This window comes from Macrobrachium nipponense, chromosome 45 (assembly GCF_015104395.2).
Source record: "Macrobrachium nipponense isolate FS-2020 chromosome 45, ASM1510439v2, whole genome shotgun sequence".
NCBI classification, from domain to species: Eukaryota; Metazoa; Arthropoda; class Malacostraca; order Decapoda; family Palaemonidae; genus Macrobrachium; species Macrobrachium nipponense.
Window position 1 is genome coordinate 50,138,438 of NC_061105.1, and position 13,739 is coordinate 50,152,176.

At 37.3% G+C, this 13,739-nt stretch overlaps 1 protein-coding gene across 3 annotated transcripts in view; it reads right to left on the reverse strand.

Annotated features, from left to right (window-relative positions):
* LOC135214505 (zinc finger protein 239-like) overlaps nt 1–13,739 on the reverse strand; it is a 427,341-nt gene that overhangs the window by 23,529 nt on the left and 390,073 nt on the right. The window contains exon 1 of one of the 3 annotated variants that reach the window (XM_064248874.1): nt 5,313–10,775. The exons of the other annotated variants lie outside the window; for them this stretch is intronic. The gene's annotated coding sequence lies outside the window, so the exon portion shown is untranslated. Of the gene's footprint in view, nt 1–5,312; nt 10,776–13,739 lie in introns of those variants that run through there. 3 annotated transcript variants of the gene reach the window in all.

The following is a 13,739-nucleotide window of genomic DNA, read 5'->3' on the forward strand; positions in this document are numbered from 1 at the left end:
AAAAAAAAACATTTTCCTTACGTCCATGTGGTAACTCTTCCGAAAAAAATCAGAAATTTTTTCGTCCGATTGTCGTAATGTTTGCACCAATTTAAATTAGTCGTTAAATAAAGTTTTATATATGAAAATGTGCACAATTTCATGTAGAATGCAACTAAAAATAATTGAAGGTTGTAGCTTTTCTCATTTTCGAAATATTTGCATATAAATCACGATAAATAGAAAAAAAAACACGTTCGGTCAACTTTGACTCTACCGAAATGGTCAAAAAACGCAATTGTAAGCTAAAACTCTTACAGTCTATAATATTCAGTCATTTATCTTCATTTGGAAACAAATTTGAAGTCTCTAACACAATATTTAGATTTATGGTGAATTAAAAAAAAAAACTTTCTTTCCCTCCACACGCCGATTTGCGGCCGCAAATCTCTGAAATGCTTACGTCGCATTCTCGTAATATTTGCTCCGTTTTATATTAGGCGTTTTATAGAGTTTTATATATGAAAATGTGTGCAATTTTATGTAGAATACAACAAAAAATAATTTAAGGTTGTAGCTTTTCTCATTTTTTAAATATTTAAATATAAATAAATATATAAAAAATTTGACATTCTGTCAACTTTAACTCGTCAGAAATGGTAGAAAACTGCAATTGTAAGCTAAAACTCTTACATTATATTAATATTCAATCATTTATCTTCATTTTGAAACAAATTGGAAATCTCTAGAACAATATTTAGATTTATGGTGAATTTAAAAAAAAACATTTATTTACATCCGCACGTTACGAATTCATGCATCATTTTGTGATAATATTTTCTGTGTTGCTTTGATTGCTTTACAATGCGTTATATACCAAAATGATCACAATTTAGTGTACAATAATACGAAAAAAAACTAACTTTATCTTTAACCGTTTTGCTCACAGCACGATTTGAATACAATTATATATGAAATTTTGTTTTCGCGCAATCATATATCGCATTATTTATATATGATAATGATATTTTTTTTCATTTCTGATGGCTGTATACTAAACTTCTGGCAATGAAAAAAAAGGAGCCAAAAATGAACTCTTACTCTTGTGAACTATGCGCGCTGTGATTTTTTGACAAAAATATTTTTTCTGCTTTGGCACTCACTCCGAGACCCCCTCGGCATACGGGAGACGATTTTTATGATACCCCTTCAGCGTTAAAGGGTTAACAAATATACTCAGAATCTGTTACTGATTTTAGTTCTTATCTGTTATGATACAGTGGGAGCTGTAATTATAAGGTTGTCTTGTAAAAAGAGGACCCACAAGAGGCTGTAAATTTGTATTTAAACTTCTCGTGGTCGGTAGGGATAGTTTTTTAGGTTATTTTTCTTACACTATGTTCATTTGCAACTCTTCCTCTTCCCATTGATGTTTTTTTTCTTAAATTGGCTGACCTCAAAGTTTGCCCATTCTAAGGTGTTGCATACTGATTTTTCATCCAGGCTCTTAAGGGTTAAAGAAGCACTCCAACATCAGTTGCATGGTGTTTTTTCATTCTTCATAAATGACTCAGTAACATGCAAAGTGTCTTGATGTGCTCTCACAACTTTAGCAAACTGTTCCATGTTCCCATCCATTTTACTTAAAGGTTTCAGTCCATGTTCAAATGAGGCAAATGCCTCTGCCAATTCTTTTGCTCTGACTCTTGAATATCTTCTTCCTCTGCTCTTTTCCTCTCTTCTGTAAGTGCAATTAAAGCCTCTGCCGTTAGCTCTCCATCTTGCACATCTAGGTATAAGTTCTTAGATATCTCCCTCATCAATTTCTAAATCTAAACTTTTCCTAAGTGTTAAGATCTTTTCTATTAATTTCTGCAACTTCTTCACCTTTATCGAAACCTTCAAATGAATTCACATACACTTGTAGCAGATTTTTCCAAATCCCACTCATACATTATTTCTATACCTCCTTCCATGCCTTTCCAATGTTCATAATGGAGTTCAGAAAATTTCACTCCTTCCAGAAAGTTCTTAGACTTTTCTTCTCATTATCCACAGCCTAAAAAGCCTAGGCAAATGTGTTCTGAGGATGACAGGTCTTGAACGTAGCCACAACGCCCTGATCCAAGGGTTGTATGAGATAAGTTGTGTTTGGTGGCAGAAACAATTTTTACATTCTTGTTAATATCTCCGATGCGCTGAGGGTGGCTGGGAGCATTGTCTAGAATCAGCAGAATTTTGAAAGAGATGTTGTTATCCCTACAATAATCTTTCATCTCCGGAATAAAGTAATGCACAAAGCGGTCTTAGAAGAGCATTGCAGTCTTCTATGCTTTCTTATTATAACGGTAATAAACATAAAACGTATGCTGATCAATTCTCTTTAGTACCCTAGGATTTTTGAATTGATAAATCATGAATGGCCTAAGTTTATCATCTGCCACATTACCTTCATCAACAATGATTTTATGCAAAACATCCTTGATTTTGGCAGATCCTTCAGCATCAGGCTTGCTGCTTCAGCGCTAATTTTCACAGTATGAAAATTATGGTGGTTTTTTTTTAAATGAAACTATCCAGCGTTTGCTACAAAACATTCTGAAGGAGCGATCGGCGAAAAACATGTCCTCTCACAAGAAAATATCATACATCACTAAGTGGCTAAGGACGACCTGCTCAGTGGAAATCTACATAATGACCCTTACAATCTGCCTCCAAAGGGGCATGCTGACCTAAGCCTACCTGCGGTGTACCACACAGCAGAAAATGCCTACCAAACAGCAAAATCCCTCTCAGACATAATAGAAAAAACTCGGAAAAAATCGAGGAAAATTTCACTCCTTCCAGAAAGTTCTTAGATTTTTCTTCTCATTATCCACAGCCTAAAAAGCCTAGGCAAATGTTTTCTGAAGATAATAGGTCTTGAACGTAGCCACAACGCCCTGATCCAAGGGTTGTACGAGATAAGTTGTGTTTGGTGGCAGAAACAATTTTTACATTCTCGTTAATATCTCCGATGCGCTGAGGGTGGCTGGGAGCATTGTCTAGAATCAGCAGAATTTTGAAAGAGATGTTGTTATCCCTACAATAATCTTTCATCTCCGGAATAAAGTAATGCACAAAGCGGTCTTAGAAGAGCATTGCAGTCTTCTATGCTTTCTTATTATAACGGTAATACACATAAAGCGTATGCTGATCAATTCTCTTTAGTACCCTAGGATTTTCGAAGTGATAAATCATGAATGGCCTAAGTTTATAATCTGCCACATTACCTTCATCAACAATGATTTTATGCAAAACATCCTTGATTTTGGCAGATCCTTCAGCATCAGGCTTGCTGCTTCAGCGCTAATTTTCACAGTATGAAAATTATGGCCTTTTTTTTTTAAATGAAACTATCCAGCGTTTGCTACAAAACAATCTGAAGGAGCGATCGGCGAAAAACATGTCCTCTCACAAGAAAATATCATACATCACTAAGTGGCTAAGGACGACCTGCTCGGTGGAAATCTACATAATGACCTTTACAATCTGCCTCCAAAGGGGTATGCTGACCTAAGCCTACCTGCAGTGTACCACATAGCAGAAAATGCCTTACAAACAGCAAAATCCCTATCAGAAATAATTGGAAAAAACTCGGAAAATATAGAAGAAACAAATGATAAATTTTCAAGAATCTGGGACGTGATCAAAGGACTACAGGAATCCCAAGACAGACTTCAAACTGTGGAAACAAATAATAATCTCGCCTGGATCTGGGATGCGATCAAAGGAATGCAGGAATCACTAGACAAATGTACAGAAAGCCACCAGACTACTTTGAATGAGGGAGAAGTGAGGGTGCGACACGAAGTTGAGATTGCCATACCCAGGTATCAACTGGCCTCTCTCCTTCGGTTGAAGTGCCCCCATCACTTATAGACCGTTCTGAGGGGACTGTTGGACTCCCAACCTCCTCCCCTTCCCTAGTACCTCTGGTGGAAGATGGATCTCCAGTGATGATCACCAGTCATAGTGAATCTCCCGACCCTATCTCTCTCCCCCATAACCCCCATCGTGGATGTGGATGAGAGTGATTATGAGGGGTCTGGTGGCTGGCAGACAAACAAGCAGAAAAAAGAAAAGAACCTCTCGTTTGGCCGATTGACCGGAGCCCAACATTCGTGTTTCGTCTCGCCCGAAACCTGAGAAGAGATGTCACACACCAATTCACAATCTGCACTCATCGGTGATGCTAGACGCCATAGTAGAGTGAGTCAAATTTCTCACAGGCTGCGACAAACGTTCCATTTTGCACAACAAAATTTTTTTCTTTATTTTGCTCCAAGACTTGGTGGCATGCACATGCGTATGAGTTTTGTTGGAGGTGTTGGAACTCCTATGAGTGACACTGGACTGAAGGGACTTACGGAGGAGGAAGCTTTTGGAGGGGTAATCAAAATGTTCTCTGGAAAGAAATTCCCACAAAGTGTTAAGAGCTCTTTGGCTAGTTGCAGTAGAACTTCTTTGCTCTAAGAGCCAACAGTGTCAGGGCTACTCAACAAGATGGGAGATGAAAGAGCTGATCATTTGGGTGGATGGGAGGTTAGCCAGCGCAGGTGGGCAGTCACATGCCGTGGGAGGTTGACTGGCACATGTGGTAGAAGGCAAGCCTGCACCTAAACCCTTGCTTGGGGTGTCAGTAAATTCCCCTAAGAGGGAGGGTTGGTCCCGGATTAAGTTATATCTTGTGACTTTTATATTAGGACCAAAATTCTCGCCTTTACGAACATTGAGGTGTTGGAATAGGCAGGTAATCCTGTAAGCCACTTTATGTTTACTTTTGCATGGGAAGACACAAGAGCAAATGAGAGCAGGACAAAATTCTATGGGTTGATTGCTTAATAGCTTCGTGACAGGGTTGCACTTCTCCTTCACATACCACACAAGGGTGAGGGTTGAATTCATTCTTAAGTCTTGTGATCATGGTATTGTATGCAGAAAGTTCTGTTGTATAGGTTTACTTTTAAACTTATAACTGAGAACACACTTTCATACCAGCTCAATTTCAAAAGTTCATCCTTAATTACAGTACTGTAGGCTACTGGTAAACAAGCACTAGTAAGATAACAAGTAGTTAGCACAGTCATTTCTTTTAGAGGTTAACCACCACCTCCAGAAACATTTAGGCTTGAAGTTTGAATTAAGAGGTAGCTATTAGTAAGGTAGTCAAATTTTTAAATTCTCCCTCATAGCATGTATTTGTTTGTTTTTTTTCATATTCTTTTATTCAGACTTTGTGTAAATGATTCACTATATCAAAGAAAATAATCCCACATAGAGAATATAGTTACCTTCATTCTAGTTCCCCAAAGAGCAGGTGTTATGTGAATAAAGTTGGTGCACTGGGCCCACAAGGAAAAACACACTTTAATTGGGAAGTAGGGCATTGGGACAAGATACTCTGTGCATTAGGACTAGCACTGGTGCCTTCAGGTAACCGTGCATTTAGTCTGTAAATCGTATACACTAGTGAGCATTGACAAATAACTTTTGGCATTGTACAACTTTATTTGGATATTATTGAAGTTTTAATGAGTTCATGTGAAACACTTTGTTCATATATAAAATACTTTTATAATTTATAAATGCTTTTAAATTTTATACATTGAAATAAACAAAAACATAAAATGTTTTAATCAAATCAGAATAATACATTACTTTAGTCATTGACAAAGCAAGTCCTATTCCAAGAATTCTGTCTGGTTAGCCTAAAATATACAGTAATAAAGTCAGCCCAGTGTGTCCAGTGAGCTAATACAAAGCATAAAGACTTACTAATGCTGTATCACATTCTTTATAGAATGTTAAAACCAAGAACATATAATAATAATCAAATAAAACAGTTCCTAATTTTCATAATTGTTTAATAAGAAAAAAAATAACTTTTTACTTCTTTCTGGTATAAGTTTTAACACACTTCTTTCTAGTATAAGTTTTAACACACCTTTGAGACACCTTGATTCAAAATATCTCCTTTGCCATGCATGAGACATGAATGGCTTCTCCAATATGGGTTCTCACAAGGATTAGTAGCAAAGAATAAGAAACTAAGAGCGAACTCTTGTTTTTTATGGTGAAGTTCTGTGGTGACTTACCTAAGCATGCCGGATATGGTTGCAGTATTGTCAAACCTTCCCCAGCGATAGTTAGCATACCCGCCTGTTAGGAAGACCAGTGGTTTGCCGCTGTAGTGCTTATGGGTCAAGACTATCCATGCCACCTACTGATACACAGTGTAGTTGATTTTGTTTGCGCTCGTGGCAAGTCTTGCTAGAGTGAAGGAAAAGACAGACTTTTTGGGATGTCTGCCGTGATCTCTAGGTATACCTCAAGTGCTTGAACTGGGCATTATGTTTTGTTTGCTAATTCTAGTTTTCTTAGAATGGGAGATTTCCTTCTTAAAGGAATCCTACTCTTGGCCAGGAACAACAGGCCAGAGGACAATAATAATTGATTGTCACCTGTCTGCATGATGTATTGTCCCCGTCTCAGAGAGCCCAGTTTGTTAATACATACAAGCTCCTGATGCTAATGCAATCAACAAGATCGCATATTGTAGCTTGTTAGTTGGGGTTGCATCAGGTCCACTGAGCTGAGGGGCTGATCTAATTCTAAGGACCTTGTCCAGGGACCAAGTAATTGGAACCTTTCTAGAGCAGATCTTTGTAGGGCAAATGACTGCAGAAGGGAAGTGACAACTTATATACTAGAGTCAAATCATGAAATCATTAAACAATGGTTCCATTAATGCTGCCTTGTATTCCATGATTGTTGTAACTGCAAGGCATTGGTCTTCAAAAGGGATAAGACATTTTTAAATTGTTTCCCTTAAATATTTGACTGGAATTCCCAGATAAATGATGTCTGTAATTTTTGCGCTTGGTACCTAGCAATATCGGGTGAATAATTTTCATGGTATAGCTAATATATAAGAAAATCAACCTGTGAAGGTCTTGGTTTTGAAAGTAGGATCCTTAAATGACTTCCCTCCTACTGACTGGGATACAACAGTGGACAGTTTGGAATCTATTTCTTTGTTCGTTGTTAAAGTAATAGGAATCAATGCCGGTTTGGCCAATTTGGGACTATTAAGTAAGTTGTTCCATGGTAGGTCAGGAGTTTGCTCCACACCTTCAAAATTTGGAACAATGGTTGAAGAGGGAATATCCTCCTCCATTTCTTCACGACTTGAAGGATGGCATCTCTTGCTGTTGTTTGTCTGGTAGTTTATGATTCTCATATGTGGCAAACAGGTCCACTTCCATTTGTCTACTATTACACTGAAAGACCCCGTAAGGTAAATTGTAGACAGGTACCACTTGTTTGCTTGTTCCATCAAAGGATGGCTAGCTAGCATTATTATATTGAGAGGAAGTGAATATCATCCCGACCGCTTGATGTAGGACACTACAGTCATGTTGTCTAGAACCAACCAAATGTCTCTCTTCTGGAGTTTTCAGTTTTTTTTTGTTTTTTTGAGAGTGAGACAAAAAGACAGCCATCAGCTACAAGAAACTGATACGACAATTCCTCAGAGTAGCTGAACACCTTCCTGCCACTTGACAATCCTCCCAACCTGTCAACGAGGCATCTGTGTGTATCATCACATACAGACTGAGGAGTCTGGGTGACCTGTGTCAACAGAGATTCCTTCTGGAATCAAGGCTGAAGTATCTCCCCAACTTTTTTAATTTTCTGATAAGGTCGATCTTGCATCTTGTTTGTTTCATACAATAACTAAAATTTGTTCACATTCATTTGTTGTAATCTATTGGATCTGTTATTGGTGCAAATTACAACAAGCCCATCATACATTCTAATTTCCATTTGGAAACTCTGAGCTTTGCAAGGCACATTTTGAAGACATGCATTATTCTGTTTTGAGTATGATGGGGAGAGACAATGAGCCATGAAAAGTATCCTAACACAGTCCCAGCTACTGAAAGCGTCTGCTGGGTGTCAGGTGGGTTTTTGCCAATTTATCATGAAACCTTTTGACTGTGGTAGTCAGTTGACCAAAGCTCTTAGGTTTTTCAAGCACACTTTTCTTGTGGTCCCCAGATTGACCAGTCATCTAGGCGAGCTATTGGTTGTATTTCTGATTTCTTGAAGAGCTACCATTACTAATTTTGTCAAATCTTATGGCAATGATTAGCCCACAAGGCATCACTTTGAACCTCTACATATCTTTTCCTTCATTTCCTACCCGGAGCCTTAGGAAGGGGCGGAAGGGAGAGCAGCGACAGGGACGTGCCAGTGTGAATCTTTCAGATCTATAGTTGTCTAAGTCCCTTTTAGAACAATTGAACCACCTTGGATAAAGGTAGTTATTACAGAAATTTAACAAACAATGTGCTTGTTCAATGTTGTCACGTCTAGGAGTCTTCTATAGCTTTTACTTGGGCAGCATTTGCATCCCCTCTCACTTTTGGGTTGCCTTATGCAGTACTTTTACACTTTGGAGTGTACTGGACTAACTTACATTTCGGTTCGGAATCATGCATCATTTCCCTCATACAGAACATTTTCTGAAGTTATTCATGTTTTCCTTATGGAATTGATCAAATGCCGCAAGCTGTGTATCTCGTTTGGGGAAGCAGCTTCCACAATTTGACTGAACTTCAACAACTGAACTGTAACTGCCTGTTACCAAAGGGGCAGAAGTCCTGGGTAAGTTATAATACCCGTCCAAAAATATAGTAATTTCAGTTGGAGTCAGATGGATCCTATTATCCCTTTTGAGGGGAGAGATCCTTCTAAGTATTGATAGCTGCAAAGGAGGATAGAATTCCTTCTGGAAGGTTTCACCCATGGCAACCTGATCCATCAGGGTTCAGTAGTGTCATTTCAGTGACAATGGCCACTTCATATTCCATAGTAAGATTATCGCCATGTAAAAATTCCTCTACTTCCTATGCAGGGTAACCTGGGAGGTTGTGAGGACTGATGTTACTGGGTTTTTGCCCAAACATAAATCTTGATCTGAGAAAAAAGGGTTACATATCTGCTGCCGGAGTTTTGTCGGAAAGATATAATTTCCCCTTTCCTTAGTCCTACTGAGCCCTAGGAATCACTGGGACAGCTTAAAATGAGCAGTTTCATCAGTAAAACTTACTGCCAGTAGCGTACTACAAATCTGATACATATCTGTCGACCAAACAAATTTTTACTGTTTTCTTACTAGACTGTACCCCTGGCAGAAGGTATGAGTCATACCCACCGGCACAAAATGAACTGAGCAATTTTATATGAAACACTAGAAATGAGGGCCCTGAATAATGGCAGCCCTGCAGTGAAATAAATCAAGTTGTTATTAGAAGGTAGTAGAATTAAATTATTAATGATGGACACCTTTGTGGTACCTCATACATTTTCCATATTTGTAATAGATCTATTAGAAAGCTATGTTCTTAAGCCCTTTGAGGATCAAGTTAGTTCTAACAGCCATATATTAGTCCTTTTGTACTGGCTATGTAAAATTTCAATTTGAATTGTCATACCATTCGGACTAATATCCTATGTACTAAATTGTATAGGTAGCCCAAGCCACTGTTTTATATGGATTTAGGCTATTTATTTACATGAAGGTTACAGTTTACATCCAGTCCTAGGCTATATGGGCTAATCTACCACTTGGTACATCAACAACAGGATGTTTCCTAAATTCCACTCTCTTAGCCTAGTACAGGGTATTGCCCAATCCACATTATTCTAGAGCAAATGTAAAGGCTTTATAAAATCAGAACGTAACTTACATGTATAGTCATAGTTAGGCTAACATCTAACTCACTGTGAAATTTTATAGTTCAGCCATCAACTATTATAGATTATTGTCTAATTCTGATTAATTAATTTACCTTTAAAGATATGGGATTAACCAAGTGTCATTTGTAGCCTTCAAGATAGGCTACGGCTTCATTAGCCCATTTGGTCTATGCACTGTTTTTGGTCTGCTATATAAAACAGCAACTTACTAATGTGAAACTTTATAGTTAGGCTATCACCTAGCCTAGGTTTTTCTAATCAATCTACATTATTTCATTCCCTATTAACCCTCTTACGCCGAAGCCCTAAAAAACAAAATGTCTCCCGTATGCCGAGGCGGGTTTGGAGTGAGAGCGGAAGTGGAAAAAATAATTTTTTCAAAAAATCACAGCGTGCTTAGTTTTCAAGATTAAGAGTTCATTTTTGGCTCATTTTTTGTCATTGTCTGAAGTTTAGAATGCAACCATCAGAAATGAAAAAAAAAAATATCATTATCATATATAGATAATGCGATATATGGTAGCGAAAAAAAAAAAATTCATACATAATTGTATTCAAATCAAACTGTGCAAAAAACGGTTAAAGCTAATGAGTTACTTTTTTTTCGTTGTATTGTACACTAAATTGCGATCATTTTGATATATAACACATTGTAAAACGATCAAAGCAACACAGAAAAAATAGTATCACAAAATGATGCATGAATTCATAATGAGCGGATGTAAAAAAATGTTTTTTTTTCAAAAATTCACCGTAAATCTAAATATTGTTCTAGATACTTCCAATTTGTTTCAAAATGAAGACAAACGATTGAATATTACAATAATGTAAGAGTTTTAGCTTAGAATTGCAGTTTTTGACCATTTCAGATGAGTTAACTTTGACCAAATGTCAAAGTTTTTATATATATATATTTATTTATATGCAAATATTGCAAAAATGAGAAAAGCTACAACCTTCAAATATTTATTTTTGTATTCTTCATGAATTTTCGCACATTTTCAATATATGAAACTCTATAAAACGCCAAATAAGAAAAGGAGAAAGATATTAGGGAGAAATGCTATGTTACGCATTTCGGAGATTTGCGGCCGCGAATCGGTCGCGCGGAGGAGGAAAAGTTGTTTTTTTTTTAAATTACCATAATCATCTAATATTGTGCTAGACACTTTGAATTTGTTTCAAAATGAAGATAAATGACTGTATATTACTAGATTGTAAGAGTTTTAGCTTACAATTGCGTCTTTCGACTATTTCGGTAGAGTCAAAGTTGACCAAACGTGGTTTTTTTCTATTTATCGTGATTTATATGCAAATATTTCAAAAAAGAGAAAAGCTATAACCTTCAATCATTTGTTGTTGTATTCTACATAAAATTGCGCACATTTTCATATATAAAACTTTATGTAACGGCTAATTTTAAATGGTGCAAACATTACAACAATCGCACAAAAATATTTCTGATTTTTTTCGTTAGAGTTACTGCGCGGACGTAATGAAATTTTTTTTTTTTCATAAATTCACCATAAATCGAAATATTGTGCTAGAGACTTCCAATTCATTGCAAAATGAAGGTAAATGATTGAATATTACTAGAATATAAGAGTTTTAGCTTACAATTGCGTTTTTCGACCATTTCGGTAGAGTCAAAGTTGACCGAAGGTTGAAATTTTGGCACTTATCGTTATTTATATGAAAATATTTCAAAACTGGTAAAAGCTATAACCATGGGTTGTTTTTAGTTGTATTGTGCATGAAATTGCACACATTTCCATATATAAAACTTTATGTAATGGCAAATTTAAAATGGTGCAAACATTTCGACAAAAAAATTTATCGGAGAGTTACCGCGCGGACGTAAGGAAAAAGTTTTTTCATAAATTCACAATAAATCGAAATATTGTGCTAGAGACGTCCAATTTGTTGCAAAATGAAGGCAAGTGATTGAATATTACTAGAATATAAGAGTTTTAGCTTACAATTGCGTTTTTAGACCATTTCGGTAAGAGTCAAAGTTGACCGAAGGATGAAATATTTGCACTTATCGTTATTTATATGAAAATATTTCAAAACAGATAAAAGCTACAATCATGAGTATTTTTTGTTGTATTCTACATGAAATTGCGCACATTTTCATATATAATACTCCATGTAACAGATAATTTAAAATGGTGCAAAAATTATGTCAAAGTGACGAAATAATTTTTGATGTGTCACTAATACTTTTTAGTGCGATAAGAAAGAAATTCGCGCTTGCGCGCCTGCGTAACGATTGTAAACAAAACAACGCCTAAATCAGTGAACTCCCAGCATCCCCCAAGGCGCGTGATTCAAAAGTTTTCGGCTGGTAGGCCTATACGTATTTTTCCGCGAATTTAAAATAAAACTTTTTTGAGTCGACGTATCATACGTCCAATCGGCATACGGGAGACATTTTGACTCGACGTTTAATACGTCCAATCGGCGTAAGAGGGTTAAGGGTATGCACATGATCGTCTACAGTTTTAAGACAACACTTATGTATGCAGGCTATATAAAAAGGAAAAATGTCAGTAGCCTCTTATCTAATCCTCAGGTCTTTGGTGCAAACTTAGGCTACTGTCTAGGCACATAGCTGGAAAGGATATGTCCTTAAATCTTACCTTGATGAAGGTTACTACCTAAGCCAGGTTATTTTTGTCCACCCTTAAGGATATACAATCCTAGGTTATAGGCTACAGACAATATCTACTACAGTCTAGTTAACATATTCTCACTGAATCGATGTAGATTGTAGGCTACTCCCTTGTAGGCTCTTGCCAATATTGTTATCTGAAACTGAAAGCAGGGCCGTTTCTAGCTATAAGTGGACTAGGCGATTGCTTAGGGACCCCAAGCCACCAGGGGCCACCTGGGTAGCTTGGAAAATTTTAATTCCCAGGGCCACCTGGGGGGCCCCCGATGAAAAGTTGAAGTTTCCCTTTGCTTGCTGAATTTGATCCTGTCATGTAGCAGCACATTGAGCGTGTTGAGAGTGGACATTTCAATCATTCCAGCTATCTTGGAAATATCATCCAAAATAAACTTATTGCTACAATCAGCGGGAAAATAATGGACACAGTAGTGACTGAGATTAAACAGTCCAAATATTATTCAATCATTTTGGACTGTACTCCCGATGTAAGCCACCAAGAACAGATGTCAGTCATCATAAGGACAGCTAAAATTGACAAAGCACCAGAAATCAAGGAACATTTTATGAGATTTCTTGTAGCTTCTGAAACAATAGGATTTGATTTGTCATCATTGATTTTGAAAAACTAATGGAGCTGAATATTCCCTTTGATGATTGCATATGATAATGGTGCCAACATCAAAGGGAGGAACAAAGGGGTTCCAGCCAGACGTCTTGAGAAGAACCCTTGTGCACTTTAAGTTCCACGTGGGGCACATTCCCTAAATTTGGTGGTATCTGATGCAGAACAGCTTCAACAGATGCCATCAGCTATTTCAGCAATCCTAAGGGAACATATCTCTGTTGCACTCAAGACGTGGAGTGACACAAGGTGGGAGAGCCGTATTAACAGCATAGAGGCTGTGTGGTACCAGGCCTCTAATATAAGGGAAGCTTTGCTGAAGATCAGGGAAGAGACAGACCCTCTGACCAAGGTTGAAGCCCAAACTTTGGCAGAAGAGGTGAGGTCATACAGATTTATCATTTGCACAGTCGTATGGTATGACATTCTACACAATGTGAACCATGTCAGCACTCCTGCAGTCTCCCACAATGCAGCTTGATGTGGCAGTTGACCTCCTCACTAAAGCAAAAACATCTCTGACTAACTAGAGAAGAACTGGCTTTGCTTCAGCTCAGACATGTATGAGGAAATGAATGTAGAGGTTGTAGTCAAAGAGAAAAGTTTAAAAAGCACAAAAAAGCACTTTGCTTATGAAGCCCCAGATGAGCCCATTGC